Source organism: Halichoeres trimaculatus, unplaced genomic scaffold (genome assembly GCF_033239565.1).
Source record: "Halichoeres trimaculatus isolate MK-OKI-2021-1 unplaced genomic scaffold, fHalTri1.1 fHalTri1_scaffold_4, whole genome shotgun sequence".
Lineage (NCBI taxonomy): Eukaryota > Metazoa > Chordata > Actinopteri > Labriformes > Labridae > Halichoeres > Halichoeres trimaculatus.
The window spans coordinates 24170043-24185143 of record NW_027437182.1 but is presented as its reverse complement, the minus strand read 5'-3'; the positions used below and the strand labels follow the sequence as shown (position 1 = coordinate 24185143).

The following is a 15101-nucleotide window of genomic DNA, read 5'->3' as shown; positions in this document are numbered from 1 at the left end:
TACAGTCAGCACGCACGTTTACCCAGAGGACTACAGACATCCTGCTGCAGGAACAATAGGTGTGTGTAGGTGAGTGTGTGTGTGTGACAAACACAGTCGTACTTTGGAAACCTGGGCCGGAGACTTAGTCAGTCTCTCAGGGCACCGAGGATGACAGTGAAATGAATAACAATGAACTTGCTGAGAGTCAAGTTCAGAACATTGGAGATGAACCAGAGCTGAGGAGCACGGCGGTACACAAAGGAAGACTGTATGTGCAACTGTGTGTGTGTGTGTGTGTGTGTGTGTGTGTGTGTGTGTGCGCGTGTGTGTGTGTGTGTGTGTGTGTGTGTGTGTGTGTGTGTGTGTGTGTGCGCATAATTGTGTCATCGAGCTTAGGAAATATCTCAATATGAGCAAAGCACCAGAGAGGAGCACCCACCAAGATGAAAATGCATATACACACACACACACACACACACACACATCTCCCTCTGTCTCCCCTCCCCTTCCCATCTTGCCGTGCACATGCAGCAAGGACCCCGTCCTCGCAATTCTATCGCTGTCTGCTGCGCGCCTGATGAAAAAGCACAACGAGCATAGGGGGTGCACATGCCTAAAGGCAAGAAATCGCACATTTGTAAATCACAGCCCCAATATAAACATAGGGTTTAATAGGGGTTTCTGAGGCGTGTTGGCAGGGGTCTACCTCACCGTGTGCTTCACCAGCAGAGGGTTGCATTTTCTTTTTCTTTTTTTTTTTTCTTGTCCTGCCTGCTACAGGAGAAAATGTGACTGAACAGCCACCACCACCACCACCCAGCAGAGAGGGTGGTGCACAGAGAGCTGAGAATGCGTCTGAATACATTTACATAAAGATGGCGCGATGACAGAGGCAGCACTGAGTTTGCATCGTGCTCGTTATTGTCCCCAAAAAATCTGATTGAAATGTTACGGGCGGGGGATAAAACGGGCACTGGAGAATCAGGGGAGCTTTTTTTTTAAGAGTCTGCTGGGAACTCAGAGATTCATGTCCTCTTTTACATTAATGACATCAGGTATATGTAGAGATGCAATCAGAGGAGTTATGTGAAAGATAAATGCACAAATAATTTTTAAAGCCCATAAGACGTAGACTCTTCCGCTGGGTGAAGATTAGATCAAGGAGTTTAAAATGATGCTGATGGACATGCACACACTGACTGCATTCACATAAAGTAGACCCCTGTTTTCAACAAGTTTCTGTAGAATAAACCTTCCTGTCTGACTGAGGCACCTTGTGCAAAAAAGCAAGAATATCTTCGATATAATTTATGTTAAAATGTTGTGAAATGGTAACCTGAGCTGAAGGATTTCCCTGGGTGATATTTTTTTGTTGCCTTCTGGTGTAAAAAAAGAAATCCTGTAAGGATAGTGAGAGTGACTTCAAAATACTGCAGATATGAGACCTTATTTCATAACACAGCACAGATATTTCAGCGGCAGATTTTATTAGGAGATAAACTGACCAGATTTTACTGTAACAAATTCAGAGGATAGGATTCTGGTAACCTTTTTAATCAAATAGATGGGACGTAAAGGTGAACATGGCCTCGGGTACGGTGCAGCTTTTTGGAGAAAGCACTTTAATTTTAAAAAATACAAAACAGGTAGGCAACAGAGAGAGAGAGAGAGAGAGAGATGGAGGGAGAGGGTGCAGTGAAGCCCTGTGATAAACCTCTTGCAGATATAGTCAGCTAGCCAAACCATCCTGTCAGATCAGCGCCTGAGGAGAGGCAGAGGGGGAAAGAGAGGCGGTGGAGAAGGGGAAGAGAGCAAAACACGGGTGAAAAGGGTCAGCAGGGAGGAAGGCTAAACCCCAGAAGCAAGCAGAAAGATTGTGTGCGTGGTGCATTTATATTTCAGTGTGTGTGTGTGTGTGTGTGTGTGTGTGTGTGTGTGTGTGTGTGTGTGTGTGTGTGTGTGCATGCGTGTGTGTCAACCCCAGCTGGGCAGACATTTACTTGACATGCTGATAGGGATTTAAGCAGTGGGTGGGTGGTGTGTCTGACCAAGGTGAGTGAATGAGCAGAGAAGGGGAGCTGGTGGGGATCGGAGGATGATAGGAGGCGGAGGAGGCAGGAAGGGAGAGAAGGAGGAGGTGGTGGAGGGGGGGTGCACCAGGGGGGCTCACAAAACTGCCGTTACTAAGCTTGATTTCAGTGCGAGTTGAGATGATTAGGAGATGGAGGTAGAAATGAGGAGGAAAAACAGTGGTGTAAGGGAGGTGGGTTTTTATAGGAGAACCCTCCAGGCTATGGGAGGAAAGGGGGGACCGGTCTATTGAGGTGATGAGGGAAAGCGGGTCTTTCTTTCAGACGCTCTAATGAAGCATAAGTCCCCGATGAAGAATGGAGGCAGGCTACCGCAGGGTGGGTTAGCTTGTGTCTCAGCTCCTATCCATTTCTCCCCTCTCCTTCTCTCCCCCAATCTCCCTTTTCCTCTTTTTCTCCCTCCTCTTCCCCTCTTTCTCCCCTTCTTCTCTTCCTCATCTGCTGCAGTCCCTCCTCTTAAAGGGCTTACACTGTTTATTTCCAACGTGCCGCAAGCTCAAGCACTTGCCTCTCACATGATTTGATGAAATGGCAATGATACAGTGACCGGCTGCATTTCACCAATAAAGGGGATTGCTATTGACGGTTGGCCTCATCAGGAAAATGTGACAGATGGCAAAGCAACATATGAAATCAGCAAATTGCCTGAGAAACAAAACCCTGTGTCAGAAAAATTGGATTTGAATTTGAAATAATCTCTCCAAGCCAAACCTTTGAAAACAGGTGCATGCAATGAATGATGCATTTTGGATTGTGGCATGCACACCTACAATGAACCCCTACCCGACATGTTAAATTACAGGAGGCAGCAGACTGAGACAGACAAGTGGAGGGGGGGGACTGTCAAAGTGTCTGACTTGGTTTGACTGTGTTTGGCTGGGGGTTGTTTGACCAGGGGGTTGACGGGGCTGCAGGACTGATTTCTGGCTCGATTTGACTCTGGGCCGGCTGGAGACTGGCCAGAGGCTGACTAAAGACACGGTGGGGGAGTGAGGTTCTCCCTTTGCTTCTTAGCTCAAGTTGTCCCTGGAGCGAAGCAATAAGAAGCAGCTTATAACATAAGCAAACACGGAGGCAGCTTACAGACAGTCAGCTATAGCCAGCTGGGCAGCAGGGAATGAACAGCACATGAACCACACACTCTAATACACACAGACACACACACACTCTGGTGCACACACAGGCACACCCACCCCTGACCTTGACCCCTGAGGTCTCTCCTAACCTGTTTCTGAGTGGAAGCTGGTGCAGCTGAGGCGGCGTCTAGCCATAAACTAACCACAACCCCCCTCCACTGCACGGACCCCCATTGCCTAATCATTTAGCCCGTTCCCACGCTTGATGACGGCTGCTGTCTCTGCATCTGAATGGTGTGATTTAATATTAATGCAGCCGCCATTGTCCTATTTGTCTGTTCCAAGGCGACAACAATGCAGGATTATCCATCACTAGCATGAATAAGCTGATAAACATAATTCTGAATGTTTTGTTTTTTAATTCAGGAGGATTTTCTTCGATCCTGCACTACATTATTCTACTTCTGCTTCTGCAGCCTTTCTCAGCAGCTCCCTTTCCCCCAGCCAGAGCACATACATACCACTATGTAATGTATGTGCAACTGTGTGTGCATGCTCATGCACGTCATTCAGGGGGTTCAAACCCCTCCACCTTCACATTTTCATTACGGCCAAATCTCAGGCCTGTGCTACAGCCGCGTGGCCTTTTGCCGGAGAGCAGGCAGTTTAATCACACATACAGCACTACTCCATTTTCATTTCCTTTTCATACAGCCTCCATTCCACTCCAGCTTCATAATTCTCCCCTCAGAGCTGTCTAACCCGCCTGAGTGTTTGCAGCCCGTTGAAATGACATAATCAGTGACTTGGATAAATGCCTGACTGTTTTTCCACAAGTCTATAATCAGACTTGGGGCTCAGCGTTGCAGCTCTGAGGAAACAGCAGCAACACTTGACTCAGGAATTACTTCCTAAGGAGGAGAATTTCAAGGTAGGAATTTGGCTGAATAACAGTGCAATGACTTTGTTCTTTTTTCCTCCTTTTTGATCAACAAGTGTATCGAGAAAAATAAAACACTTGTTCTTAAAGTTTGGACACGCAATCTCCAACACATTCTTCTTATATGTATATAGCTTGAAGAGAAAATATTTAATCTTTAATTTAATTCAATCTATTTTGTAAAAAGTTTGAAAAGTTTATCGAAGACAGTGTTGTTGTTTTTTTGAATATAATGCAATTCTCCACACAAACTAAGCCACTGCCTTTTTTTAAAATCACAAGTAGAACCTGTACAAACCCTTCTGTTACCTGTAGTTTATCTGGCCACATTATTAACACGTTGCATTTTGAAGACATTAAAAAACGTATATTTTCTTTTGAATAACAAGTTGTTTCAGGGAATGAATTGATCACATTATTCGCTGGTTTCAAGAAACAAAGAAAGATGTGGGCCAGAATGAATTGAGCGATGCCTGTAAATGCTTTCAGCAACTATTACTTCAGTGGGTGGAACACATTCAATCAATACCTAAGCAAATAAAAAGCAGTGGGCAGTCTGGATGAGAAAAACTGCAACGGACTGGATGACAATCACACTCACACAAACAAATGGTCCACATGCAAGATACCGCATAAAAATGATTAGGAATTAAAAGTCTCTGATTACAGTTTGTATAATTTGATTACACCGTTTGATTGTCAGGGTTGGAGTTAAGCCTTTTATTGTTTTATTTCTGCCAAATGGTCATTCCACTCAGAATCACACAAAATAATCCCTTCTGCTGTTTTCTAATCAACATTTTGGTGTTGTACTCTCAATTTTACTGGTAATTTAAATAGAATTATACATGTTTTATGCAGCAAAGACAAATAACTTCTATATTTTGTTTAAAATGACCTAAGGAAGCATATGAGATGCTCCAAAATGTGGCTTACTGTTGTTCCTGAGAGTGAGACAGTGGATAATTTAATTCTGTTCAAATCTTACACTACAAGACACACTGCTTTGTTTACGCACATACAATATTTCCACCAATAACAATGTTTGCTGCACCATCATGCCTAGTCTCTGTGTGCATAAATGCAGTTACAATCTGCTATAGACGTTCTATACGTAACAGCTGTCTACAAAGGAAAGTGTTGGGTGTCCCTGAATCTCTCTGGGTAGGTGTGAATAGGGATGGGTACCGAATAAGGTACTTTTACAGGTACCAACCAAATTCTGTCAAAAGTACTAACTACCAATTCATGTAAATTCAAAAAGGCACCATATTTAGGTACCTAAATGCATCTTTGTGGCTGTGAGGGAGTGGAAGAATAGGGGATTTCCTATGCTGGTCATGAGCACAACATTGCAAGGTTATATATTGAAGAATAAATATGTTAATTATGTATATATATATATATATATATATATATATATATATATATATATATATATATATATATATATATATATATATATATATATATATATATATACAAAAAAAGTACCAAAAATTTGTACCGTTCAGTTCATGTACCGATTACCAGGTACCTGGCATCAGTACCATATCGTTTCAAATGTGAAAGGTACCCATCCCTAGGTGTAAAAGGACAAGTTTGTTTTATGGTGTACATGCACTGCGTTAGAACCACTGGCTAACGTAAGTAGTCAGGGTTAATGTTTATCTTGTGCTTTATAAAACATATGGTGCCTCTTGTTTAATCTGAATATGCAAATAAAGAATACAGAGGCTCCACCCACGTCATCCCCAATGATTCAGATATTGTGCTCCCTCCTCTCAACTCCCTTTTCCCTGTTCTGGTTCTCAATCCTGTATTTAAAAGAGCCCTCACTTTTTCATGCTACACCCATACATGCTACACATATACAACACCATGTTAAGATCATGTAGTTTGTCTCATCTTGCTTTTAGTGTTTCTCTTCCTCTTGTGCTTGCATTTTCCCCAAATTTTGCAAATTTAAATACATCTTGTTTTACTTTGAGAATCAGTTAATAAATGGAGTTAATGAAACACAAATCATACAGCTTTAAGATTCAAGCCCACCTTCCTGTCTCCCTTACTGCTCTCCCCTCATAGAACTGTACATTAGCATGCAGCCTCTCCGGGCTGACAGCAGCCAGTGTGAGCCCTCCAAGCTAACCTGCTCTCCACCCCAGCCTTATCAAAGTCAGTCTGGGTTGATTAGACAGAGGAGCGTGATTAAACTGCCTGCGTCTGATGAGAGAAGATGATAACAGAAATAGCATTATGCTAGCAGTTTTACCATATGGGTAGATCCTTGTACTTATTCCAGGGGCTAAGGATGGTGCTGCATCATAAGCAACAGTTAAGAAATACATTTGCTGACTAGTCTTGAGAGAAAGAGATTGTGTGTGTGTGTGTCCTGTCCTCTAGTCTTCACTGAGAAGGCCACACTACAGCACACCTGCAAACATATACTGTAAAGCGGGTCTTGAGTGAAGGTGATGGCCTGTTTCCAGGACACAAATGATTCCCCAAATCACTCTCTCCAGTAATTAGCAGTGACAGCTGAAAACAGCCCACGATGCCACGGGAGTTCACAGTGAAACACATAGTTGCACAAGCACACAACTAAAGGGCCCAAATGCACCCGTACAAACAAAAACACACGTCAACGCACAACAGCAGCATCAGTGGGCCCATCAGCACGGCGAGCACCACATTAAGACCATAAAGCACCGATACATCTCTTGCTTCACGTACAGCGCCCATATCCTGCTGCTCCTGCACTGATACCCCTGATCCCCCCGCGCTCTGACAAGGCGTAATAAAGCCTGTATGAAGCGCCGCATTGTGTGGGGAGAACACAATGTTGCATGCTGAGTGCTGTGAGAAGGGCGTACACCCGTGGGTCCCACGGCGCAGCAGCGCACCAGGGCCTATAGTAGGGAGTGCTGAGCATGCTAATGAGGTCATTATGTTATGCCTCTCCCTCGCTCCTGCTCTCTCTTTTTTTTTTTTTTTTACAGTGTGGGCTCAGCCTGTCAGGGGAGGCACAGTACCCTGGTAATGCAACCAACCACAGATGTCACATATGGCACAATGAGAAGACTCATGAGCGTCGCTGAATTACAGAAAGACGGGGTGACGCTCCATTTTTTAACCAGCATCAAAAGCAAGAGCACAGCATCGGTGATTTGCATAAGGTGAGCTTAGAGGAAAGTAAAGAGGAGGGTAACAACAGCGCTAATTGTTCCTGCTGTGTATTCAATCAGCTAACGCGCTGAATTGTATTTCCTTTTTTCCTTTCGATGCTAGCGCTATTAGTTACAACCGAGGGGGAGGGGTTGAGTATCAAGCACATGCAAATGCAATTACAGGATATTTGCATAGCCGTTAACGATTAGAGGGCAGATGGCAAACAGCGGGCATTAAGAAGCGACCAAGCGCCATCTTGGCTTAGGGAGACAGCTGGCAGACAGGAATCGGCCATTTTGTAAGCATGGGTCGCTGCCAGGCTGAGGCGGAGAGAGGCGCCAGTCTCTTTCTCTGTGCCAGCAGATTGGCAGGCGAGGGGGAGTTGCGCTTTAATACCCTCTTCCTGGTACACACAACAACAACGAACTCCTCAAACAGTCAGTGACAGCCTGATCACAGCGCAGGGCTCCTGTTGAGAGCTGAGGAGATCAACTGCAACACAACGCGTCTGTGTTCACTTTAAAACACACACGCACCTCTGAGCAGTGATGCTATCTTATCATAACTGCTACCAGGTGGGAGACTGTTTCTTAGTTCTGTTATTCCTCTTGCTGAGAACAATATGTTTGTCAGAACCACATGAAGAGTTTATTTACAACAAAAGATGCAGTTAAACTAAGATTCTGTACTCACCCAAAGCTGTGAATCCATTTGGAAACGTTCCTGTTTGGAAAACTGTCCATCTTTCTTGTAATGTCCTTCCAGTGTTGTACAGTACATGTTTTCTGGCATGGGTAGTTATTTCTATCATCTTCTTCTTTCAGTTTTCTCCTTCAGGATTCACCTCTACGCAGATGTCAGGCTGATTTTTTCTATTCCTGAGGATCTTTTCAATTTTTTCAGTCACTGCCAATTTTTTTTAAAACATCTCTTTTGTGTTGAGAAGGACTTTTGTAAACACAGAGGACAGAAAAAGTCAGATGAAAAGCCCCATGGTTTCAGACAGGAGAAGCAGGGGGGATTGCTGAACACGTACAACCACTGTCCTTTTCATCTCTCATTCAATTAGCAGCCATTCACTCATGCTGCCATGGGATCCCTGCTGCAAGGCAGTAAGTGGACTTCAGGTGCTATTTCCACACACATGAGAGAGGTATGAAAGCCCGGGCCCGCCTCCCTCTCTTCCACCTTATAGATCAATACTGCGCTGCCATATCCTCTGATGGGAGCTGCTGTAGTGAGGGGAGGAAAATCTAAGGTGAAAAGACAGGTTGTGTCTGATACAGCGAATGGGAGAAAAAGTTCAAATTGTCCTTTCATCCTGGCTCATGACATCTTAGGAATATAGTGGGCTCGGTGCTTGGAAGTGGGACGGAGCAGAAATGTAGCATCTCCAATGGAGCCTTATTCAAACAGTGAAGGTGGAATGAGTAATAAGAGGGAGGGAGCTGGAAGAAAAGAGACCTTCGACGTCCTCTCTCATTCCTTTTCCATTTCTCACCCTCCCTCACAGTCTGCGTGTCTCTCTGACAAACTTTTATCAAGCGGTTGTTGGACGCAGCAACAACCCCTGCGGGTGAACCACACACCAAGTCTACCTCTCTCCGTCTCTTCCGTCTCCCTTTTTTTCTCAAATTTGCACACACATGTGCACCTCCTGACACACACACTGCGTGTGGGGCGGTTGCAGGGTTAGGGCCCTGGCCCCTGCTGATGCTGGGACTGTTAGAGGAAGATAGAAAGAGAGATGGAGAGAGAGCTGGGAGCAGTGGTGGAGGTTGGTCCCTGGGCTCCGAGGCCTGCAGGCGGTGCTGGGCAACCTCTGCTAGCCTCTCTCCTCTGTATTGATTTCTGCTGCTCCGCTCTGCCGCGGAGGCTCCTAGCCGGCGGGGATGAGCGCTCGGCTCACCCGCCTCACCTGCCTCTCTCCTGGCTCGGCTGGCCTAGCCTGCCCACTCTGCTGCAGCTTTGGCTGGCCCCGGCTGGCTCCCCGGGACCCCAGTATGCAGCGCCGGGGCCACAGGAGGAAGGCAGCCAGAGAGCCCATGGCGATCCACAGCTGTGTTCACCTGCTCCGGGTTCACCCGCTTCGAACCACCTCCTCGAACTGCTTACATCCTTCTCTCCTTCCATCCTTCCACCCACTCTGCTTTTCTTTTTCCTCCTCCTCCCTTGCCTCCTCCTCCTCCTCTTCTTCTTCTTCTTCTTCCTGCTGTACATAAACAAGCAGAGACAGAGATGGAGAAAAAACAAGTTAATCCTAACTTTCAGCATTTTTACCCACTCTGAATGTCAATCCTGCGCTTTGATCAGTGAGAAGTCGGGGGTGAGGAATCTGGCATCCTCTCTCAGCCTGAATGTGAACCTGCTAACCTTGGAGAGCACAAACTGCAGGGATTGGAGAGTTAAGTGTGTCAGGCAGAGATGCTGGCTGCCAAAGGTACTCTCAGCTATTAGATTGTGATGTGCTGCAGATCGCAAAATATAGCGAGAGTGGGCCCATTATAAAAATCACCCCTGCATCAATAGAATACATTAGAAATATTTACAGGGAAACTTCTCCTCAACAACTCCTGTCTTTTACTCTTCTTTAGGCCTGCTGAGTTTCATATCTACTTTCCCTTAACGTATATAAATAATAGTATGAAGTATAAAACTGATGGCGACTGTTATTCAAGCTACCATTCTCTGTTTGTGCCATAGTGGGAGTGAAGGAATGGAAATGTTTTGGCCAGACTGGTGGTGCTCTATAGAAACTTTGTCAAAGAAAACATCTCAGCTTTTGTATTATCCAGAATTATTCAAATGTGTTCAGCAGCCCTCTTCTTATGATAATAGCAGCTGGGGAGGGAGGGGGGCACATTTCTTTGAGGATTCATGGTCCCATTGTGTTCTTCAGCAGAGAAAGAGCCGTGGCCAAATTCAACCCCCACCACCACCAGCCCACACTGGACTGCGCCAACCAAACCATCTTGAAAAATATCCTCAGCCACCACGGAGCTGTGACAGCCCTTCTGTCCACCTCTCTGTAAAAGAGACGAAAACCCACAGGCCGACTGCCAAGGGAATAGAGAAGTAAACGTGTAGAGGTTTAGAGTCGGTGGGCCGGCAAGGCTTTGGAGGGAAGAGCTGTCTGTTAAGGAAGGGGGTACAAGAGTTGCACTGGGGGGTTACACAGTTGGGACAAGAGAGTTAAGTTCGGGGGGCATGGATGGGGACCAGGGGGTGCGGTGCATGTCTCAGACACAATAATACTATTCATTGGGCTCAGACATGGGTGTTAACTCCCCTCTGACAGAGCACAATGGGGCTCGGCGGCATTCAGGCAGCCTCGGTGATATTGTTAGTTCAGGGCTGCCGCAGGACAGAGCGCCCTGCATTGTGCCCGTCCACCACGATGGATGGAGGGAGGTTTGAAAGGTGAAAGGCAAAGAAAGAGGGAACAGTACGTTTGTCTATCTGTCAGGAGCTGAAGGAGCAAGCGGCAGAGAGAAGAGGGGGCGGAGAAGGTGGGGGGGAGGTGTGTGTGGGGGTTGAATTTGCCCCATGGCATTGGACTTGTTTGTTTCAGGGGGAAAACATAAAACTGAGACTTAAAGAGGATGAGCAATAAATATTACTCAAGCAGCAAAGTGGAGGGCGAAGAGAAGCATTAGAGGGGACAGGGACACAGATGGAGAAAAGGAAAGGTTGGTGGCTTTTTTAGAGGAAAAACACAGCAAGTTTGTTTACTGCTTTAGAGCTGGGGTGCGTTGTATTTACATGCCTAAAAGAGCGAGAAAGGCACATGATGGGAAATAAGGACTGGGGAGCTTGCTGCCGTTTGCGACTCAGCTGAGGTGTCATCCAACTACCACAAGACCTACTTTTTCACAGGAGAGGACAGCAGAGAAGAGCAGCGAAGACACTGTTCATGATATAAAGGGAGAAAAAACTGAGAGAAGTGAACCAGCACAGAAGTCAGTGGGGATGATAGGCTGTGACTCAGATAGAGATGAAAGTCAGATCCCCATCTGGATGCTGGGCTGCTTAGAGGAATTTCAGGAAAACTTGTTCTTATTGTTGTTGTTTGACATGTTTCTACAAACTTTCTAATTAGGAAATAAGCCGTGGTTGGAATCACTTGATATCGCAGAGTGTACCTTTGATTAAATTAACTCTCTGCAGTTGGAGATGCAGAACGCACAAGACGTTACTGGAAAACCCTGAATCTATTTGTAAACAGCTCAAAACAATCTTCAGGAGATCCTCATGTCAAGATCTCCATGATCTTCATTCAAGATCTTTAAGAATTGCTGAAATGACATGGTCTTGAATTATATCTCCTAACTAGATCATGACATGTTGGAGGGGGCGGGCCTCAAACACCAAGGAGTGCGAACTGCTCTGCCTGAGGGCTGGCCAATCAGAAGGAAGGAAGTTTGTAGAGCAGTGAGCCTTAACCCCTTACTGCCTGAATTAATTACCAATTATAAAATAGATTTTTTTGTGTGTGTTTTTACATTCTTACAAATGTTCAATTAAGTGGAGATTGTAAATTGAGTATAGTACACACAATAATTTTAACTAAGTTATATTATATATAAAGACAAGAGAAGTTCATCCCCTGACCAATATATTGTGACACAGTGGATCTGATATGATCTTTGGTATGTGTAGAATATGGATCAATAGGTAATAATGAGATACAAAGGTCATTTCAGCTGCATCAAGACCTGACAGGGTATGTCGCAAATTTGTGACATCAGGCATCAAGGGGTTAAAGAGACAACACCTAATATAATATAAAGTTATTATGGGCGTGCCAAAATGACAGTATAAAAGCAAACAAAACAAAAAAAAAATACACCCCCTCTTTAAACATGTGCGTGTTCACAAAATACATCACAAATTCAAACTTAGAGAGTCATGCAAACTGAGACTTGAACTCAATGACATCAGTCTCCTGCACAATCCAGAGCTAAAATATACCTGATAGGACACAGGCATTCATGTGGTCTCATATATGTAAAATAATGTTGGTCCACTTTGATTTCTTGGTAAACTGAAACACACTCTTAAATTATTTAAGTATCAAATCATCTGTTTGCTAGAGTTCAAACGTAGATGCTTGGTTTCAAAATGTTGGTCTGATGTTTATTCCAAAGCAATTAAATAAGAAAATAAGCGAGAGATCAATCATTCATAAAAGTGATGGCAGCACTAAAATGATGCAATAGATAGAAACATGCTCCACTTCTTTGTAAAAGTACGTCTTCCTCAATAAAACAAGTCTGATGACAGCGATACTTCAGACGTTGCATATCAGATTCAACTCTGTTTTACTGTTAAGGCTCACTGGCGTCATTAAAGCTGAAATCATTGGACGATTATCACCAAGTGAACCTGGAAAAATCATCCTAAAGGGATATGAAAGAATAACAGAAAGATAGTCCCAGAACGCATTTTGTGAAAAACACGAGAATAAAATAATGCACGACTTAACACTAATGTAATGAATCACATCCGCACACAGAAACATACGTACAGTACGACTGCTCCTCCTGCACCAAACAACCTGCTTTCATGAACAGTACTTTGTTTGTTTCCCCTCTGGTAAACTCTGACCAACCGTTCCCATGGCAACCTTACCTACTCGTTGTGTGTGAATGTGGGCTTGTGAAAGTGTGTGTGTGTGTGTGTATGTGAAAGAGAACAAGAGGGAAAGAGAAAGAGGAGTAGGTATGTGGGGTTGTGTGGAGGTTTAAAGGGGGGGCTTCCTGATCTTTGTATAACAGTTGCGCATGTATGTGTGCGTATCTATGTGTGCGTATCTATGTGTGTGTGTGTGTGTGTGTGTGTGTGATTGGTGGCAGAAATATGAATCAAGTGCTCCAGTCAATGTGTGCACCTTAATCCTCAATGAACTTTGTATGATACTGTGACGTCCACCTGCAGCTTCAGTCACCTGGACTCGAAGCTCTCAGCAGTATGGAGTCAAACTGCCTCCTCTGATAAGGAGAGGACTGAGGTGTCAGGCAGGCAGGGGCAGGCCAGGGCGCGGCTCTCATCGGGGGGCTAATGCCCTTCAGGGGTGGCTGAGGTAGCGAGGGTACTGCCCTTTGTCCCTGGTGGGGGGATTACACTGGTCAGCCATCACAGACAATGTTCCCCCCTCCTGAGATGGGAGGACCAACCTGCTCTCTACCAATGATCGGGGCAGTCAACTGATCACCAACTTAATTAAGGATGGAAGTAACAGGGGAGGGGAAATGGTGAAGCAAGAGAAAAGGGAAAAAGGTAGAGAAGAAGATGAAGAGGCAATGGCGGGAAGAAGAGCAAGGGACACGCTGAAATAAGAGGAGGCGCAGAGTTAAAAAGAGAGCAGCAGAAGGGTGAAGAGAAGGCTTCTCTAGCACGGGATTAGGGGAGGGAAGATGAAAGGATCAGTTCTAACAGAGGACAGGAAAAGGGCCAGGAGAGATGGCAATAGGAGGGAAGTATGTGACTTAAACTCCAAGCAGGGAATTCAAGAAAGCGAGGGGAAAAAACAGAAGAGGACAGAGAGAGCTCAGGTGTGAAAACTCCCTCCCTGTTTCTTGTTTATGCCACTGCACACACGCCAATTCAGATCCAAAGGGGAATGCAGAAGATAATTGTATTAGAGAGGACTTTAATAGAGGATATTTAGGGGACAGTTAGCGGGCCCAGGTAGCATAGCTGGGGCCCGCTGCAGACAGATATGGCTCTGCAATACTTAACAACAGGGATTTGGCAGCACTGTTGATTGAACATGCCAAATCCCATTTGTCGGAGGGCTGTGCGCGTTTGTATCGACACTCTGTAACCTTGTGGCTCCGTAAAAGGAGACCTCAAAGAGTTTGTGTGTGTGTGTGTACATGTGTGTGTTTTCCTGGCGGGCATGCAGGCGAGCAGGTGGGTGGCATGTTTCAGCTGGATATAGGCGCAAAGTCCCCTCAATCTGTGCTCCATCCATACCTTCATCTTTCCGTCTCTATGTCCCCATCCGCCTCCATTCTCTCTCTTCTCAAAAAAAAAGGACGACAAGAGGGAGATAGAGAGGCTTTCTCAACACTTCTTTTCTTGCTTTTTCCCTCCCACCCCCCTTTTCCTCCCTCTATCCGTTCCTACCATCCCCTATGGTAGAGCTGCCAGACAGGAGTGCTCAGCAGCTCTCCGAACGTTATTGATCCTGAGAGCAAGCCGGCCAGGGAGTTAGTGTCTCTCCCTCACTCCCTCTCTATCTCTCCTCCCTCCATCACACCCTCATCCCCCACTGAAGCCCGCAACTTTTTCCTCCCTCCCTCCCTTCCCGCCTCTACTTCATTTATCAAGGTTAAAGAACTCTTATAAAAAAGGGAAGAGGGGGTCGCCGGGATGTTATCTGACTTCATGAAAGAAATCCCCTCAGGCCACTCCACTAGAGGAGGATGCTCTTTGCCAGGCCCAACTCTACACACACACACATACACACACATACATACATATACACACAAAACACGCAGTGGCACCAAGCTGCGGCCCACTCATAGGCAGTCAGAAATAGAAAGCAACATGTCCTGTTTGGTACACAGCAGCAAGACAATCAGGAATAGAAATGAAGAGGATGGATGAATGAACGAGGGCAGAGGGAATTAGACAATTAGTCACCGAGTGTTATCCAACAGACTCCAACATGGGCAGAACAGAGCTGCTGGGCTGTAGCCACATCTTACAAGAGCTGTGTGTAACATTCATAGACAATATCTTTAACTGATGCTTAACAGAGTTGTCATGGACTGTTAATTAGACCGGTGTCAGACGGCCAGAGGCTCTGCAGCCCTTTTCTAGCAGTAAGGAGTCAAG

The 15101-nt window shown here is 45.4% G+C and overlaps 1 long non-coding RNA gene across 3 annotated transcripts in view; it reads right to left on the bottom strand.

Moving 5' to 3' along the window:
- The window catches only part of LOC141788542 (uncharacterized), a 44045-nt gene that overhangs the window by 4579 nt on the left and 24365 nt on the right, over nucleotides 1-15101 (bottom strand). For 2 of the 3 annotated variants that reach the window (XR_012598146.1, XR_012598144.1), the window contains exon 3: nucleotides 7950-9468. This is a non-coding gene — a long non-coding RNA (uncharacterized LOC141788542). The remainder of the gene's footprint in view (nucleotides 1-7949; nucleotides 9469-15101) is intronic. The other variant, XR_012598145.1, reaches the window with a different exon arrangement.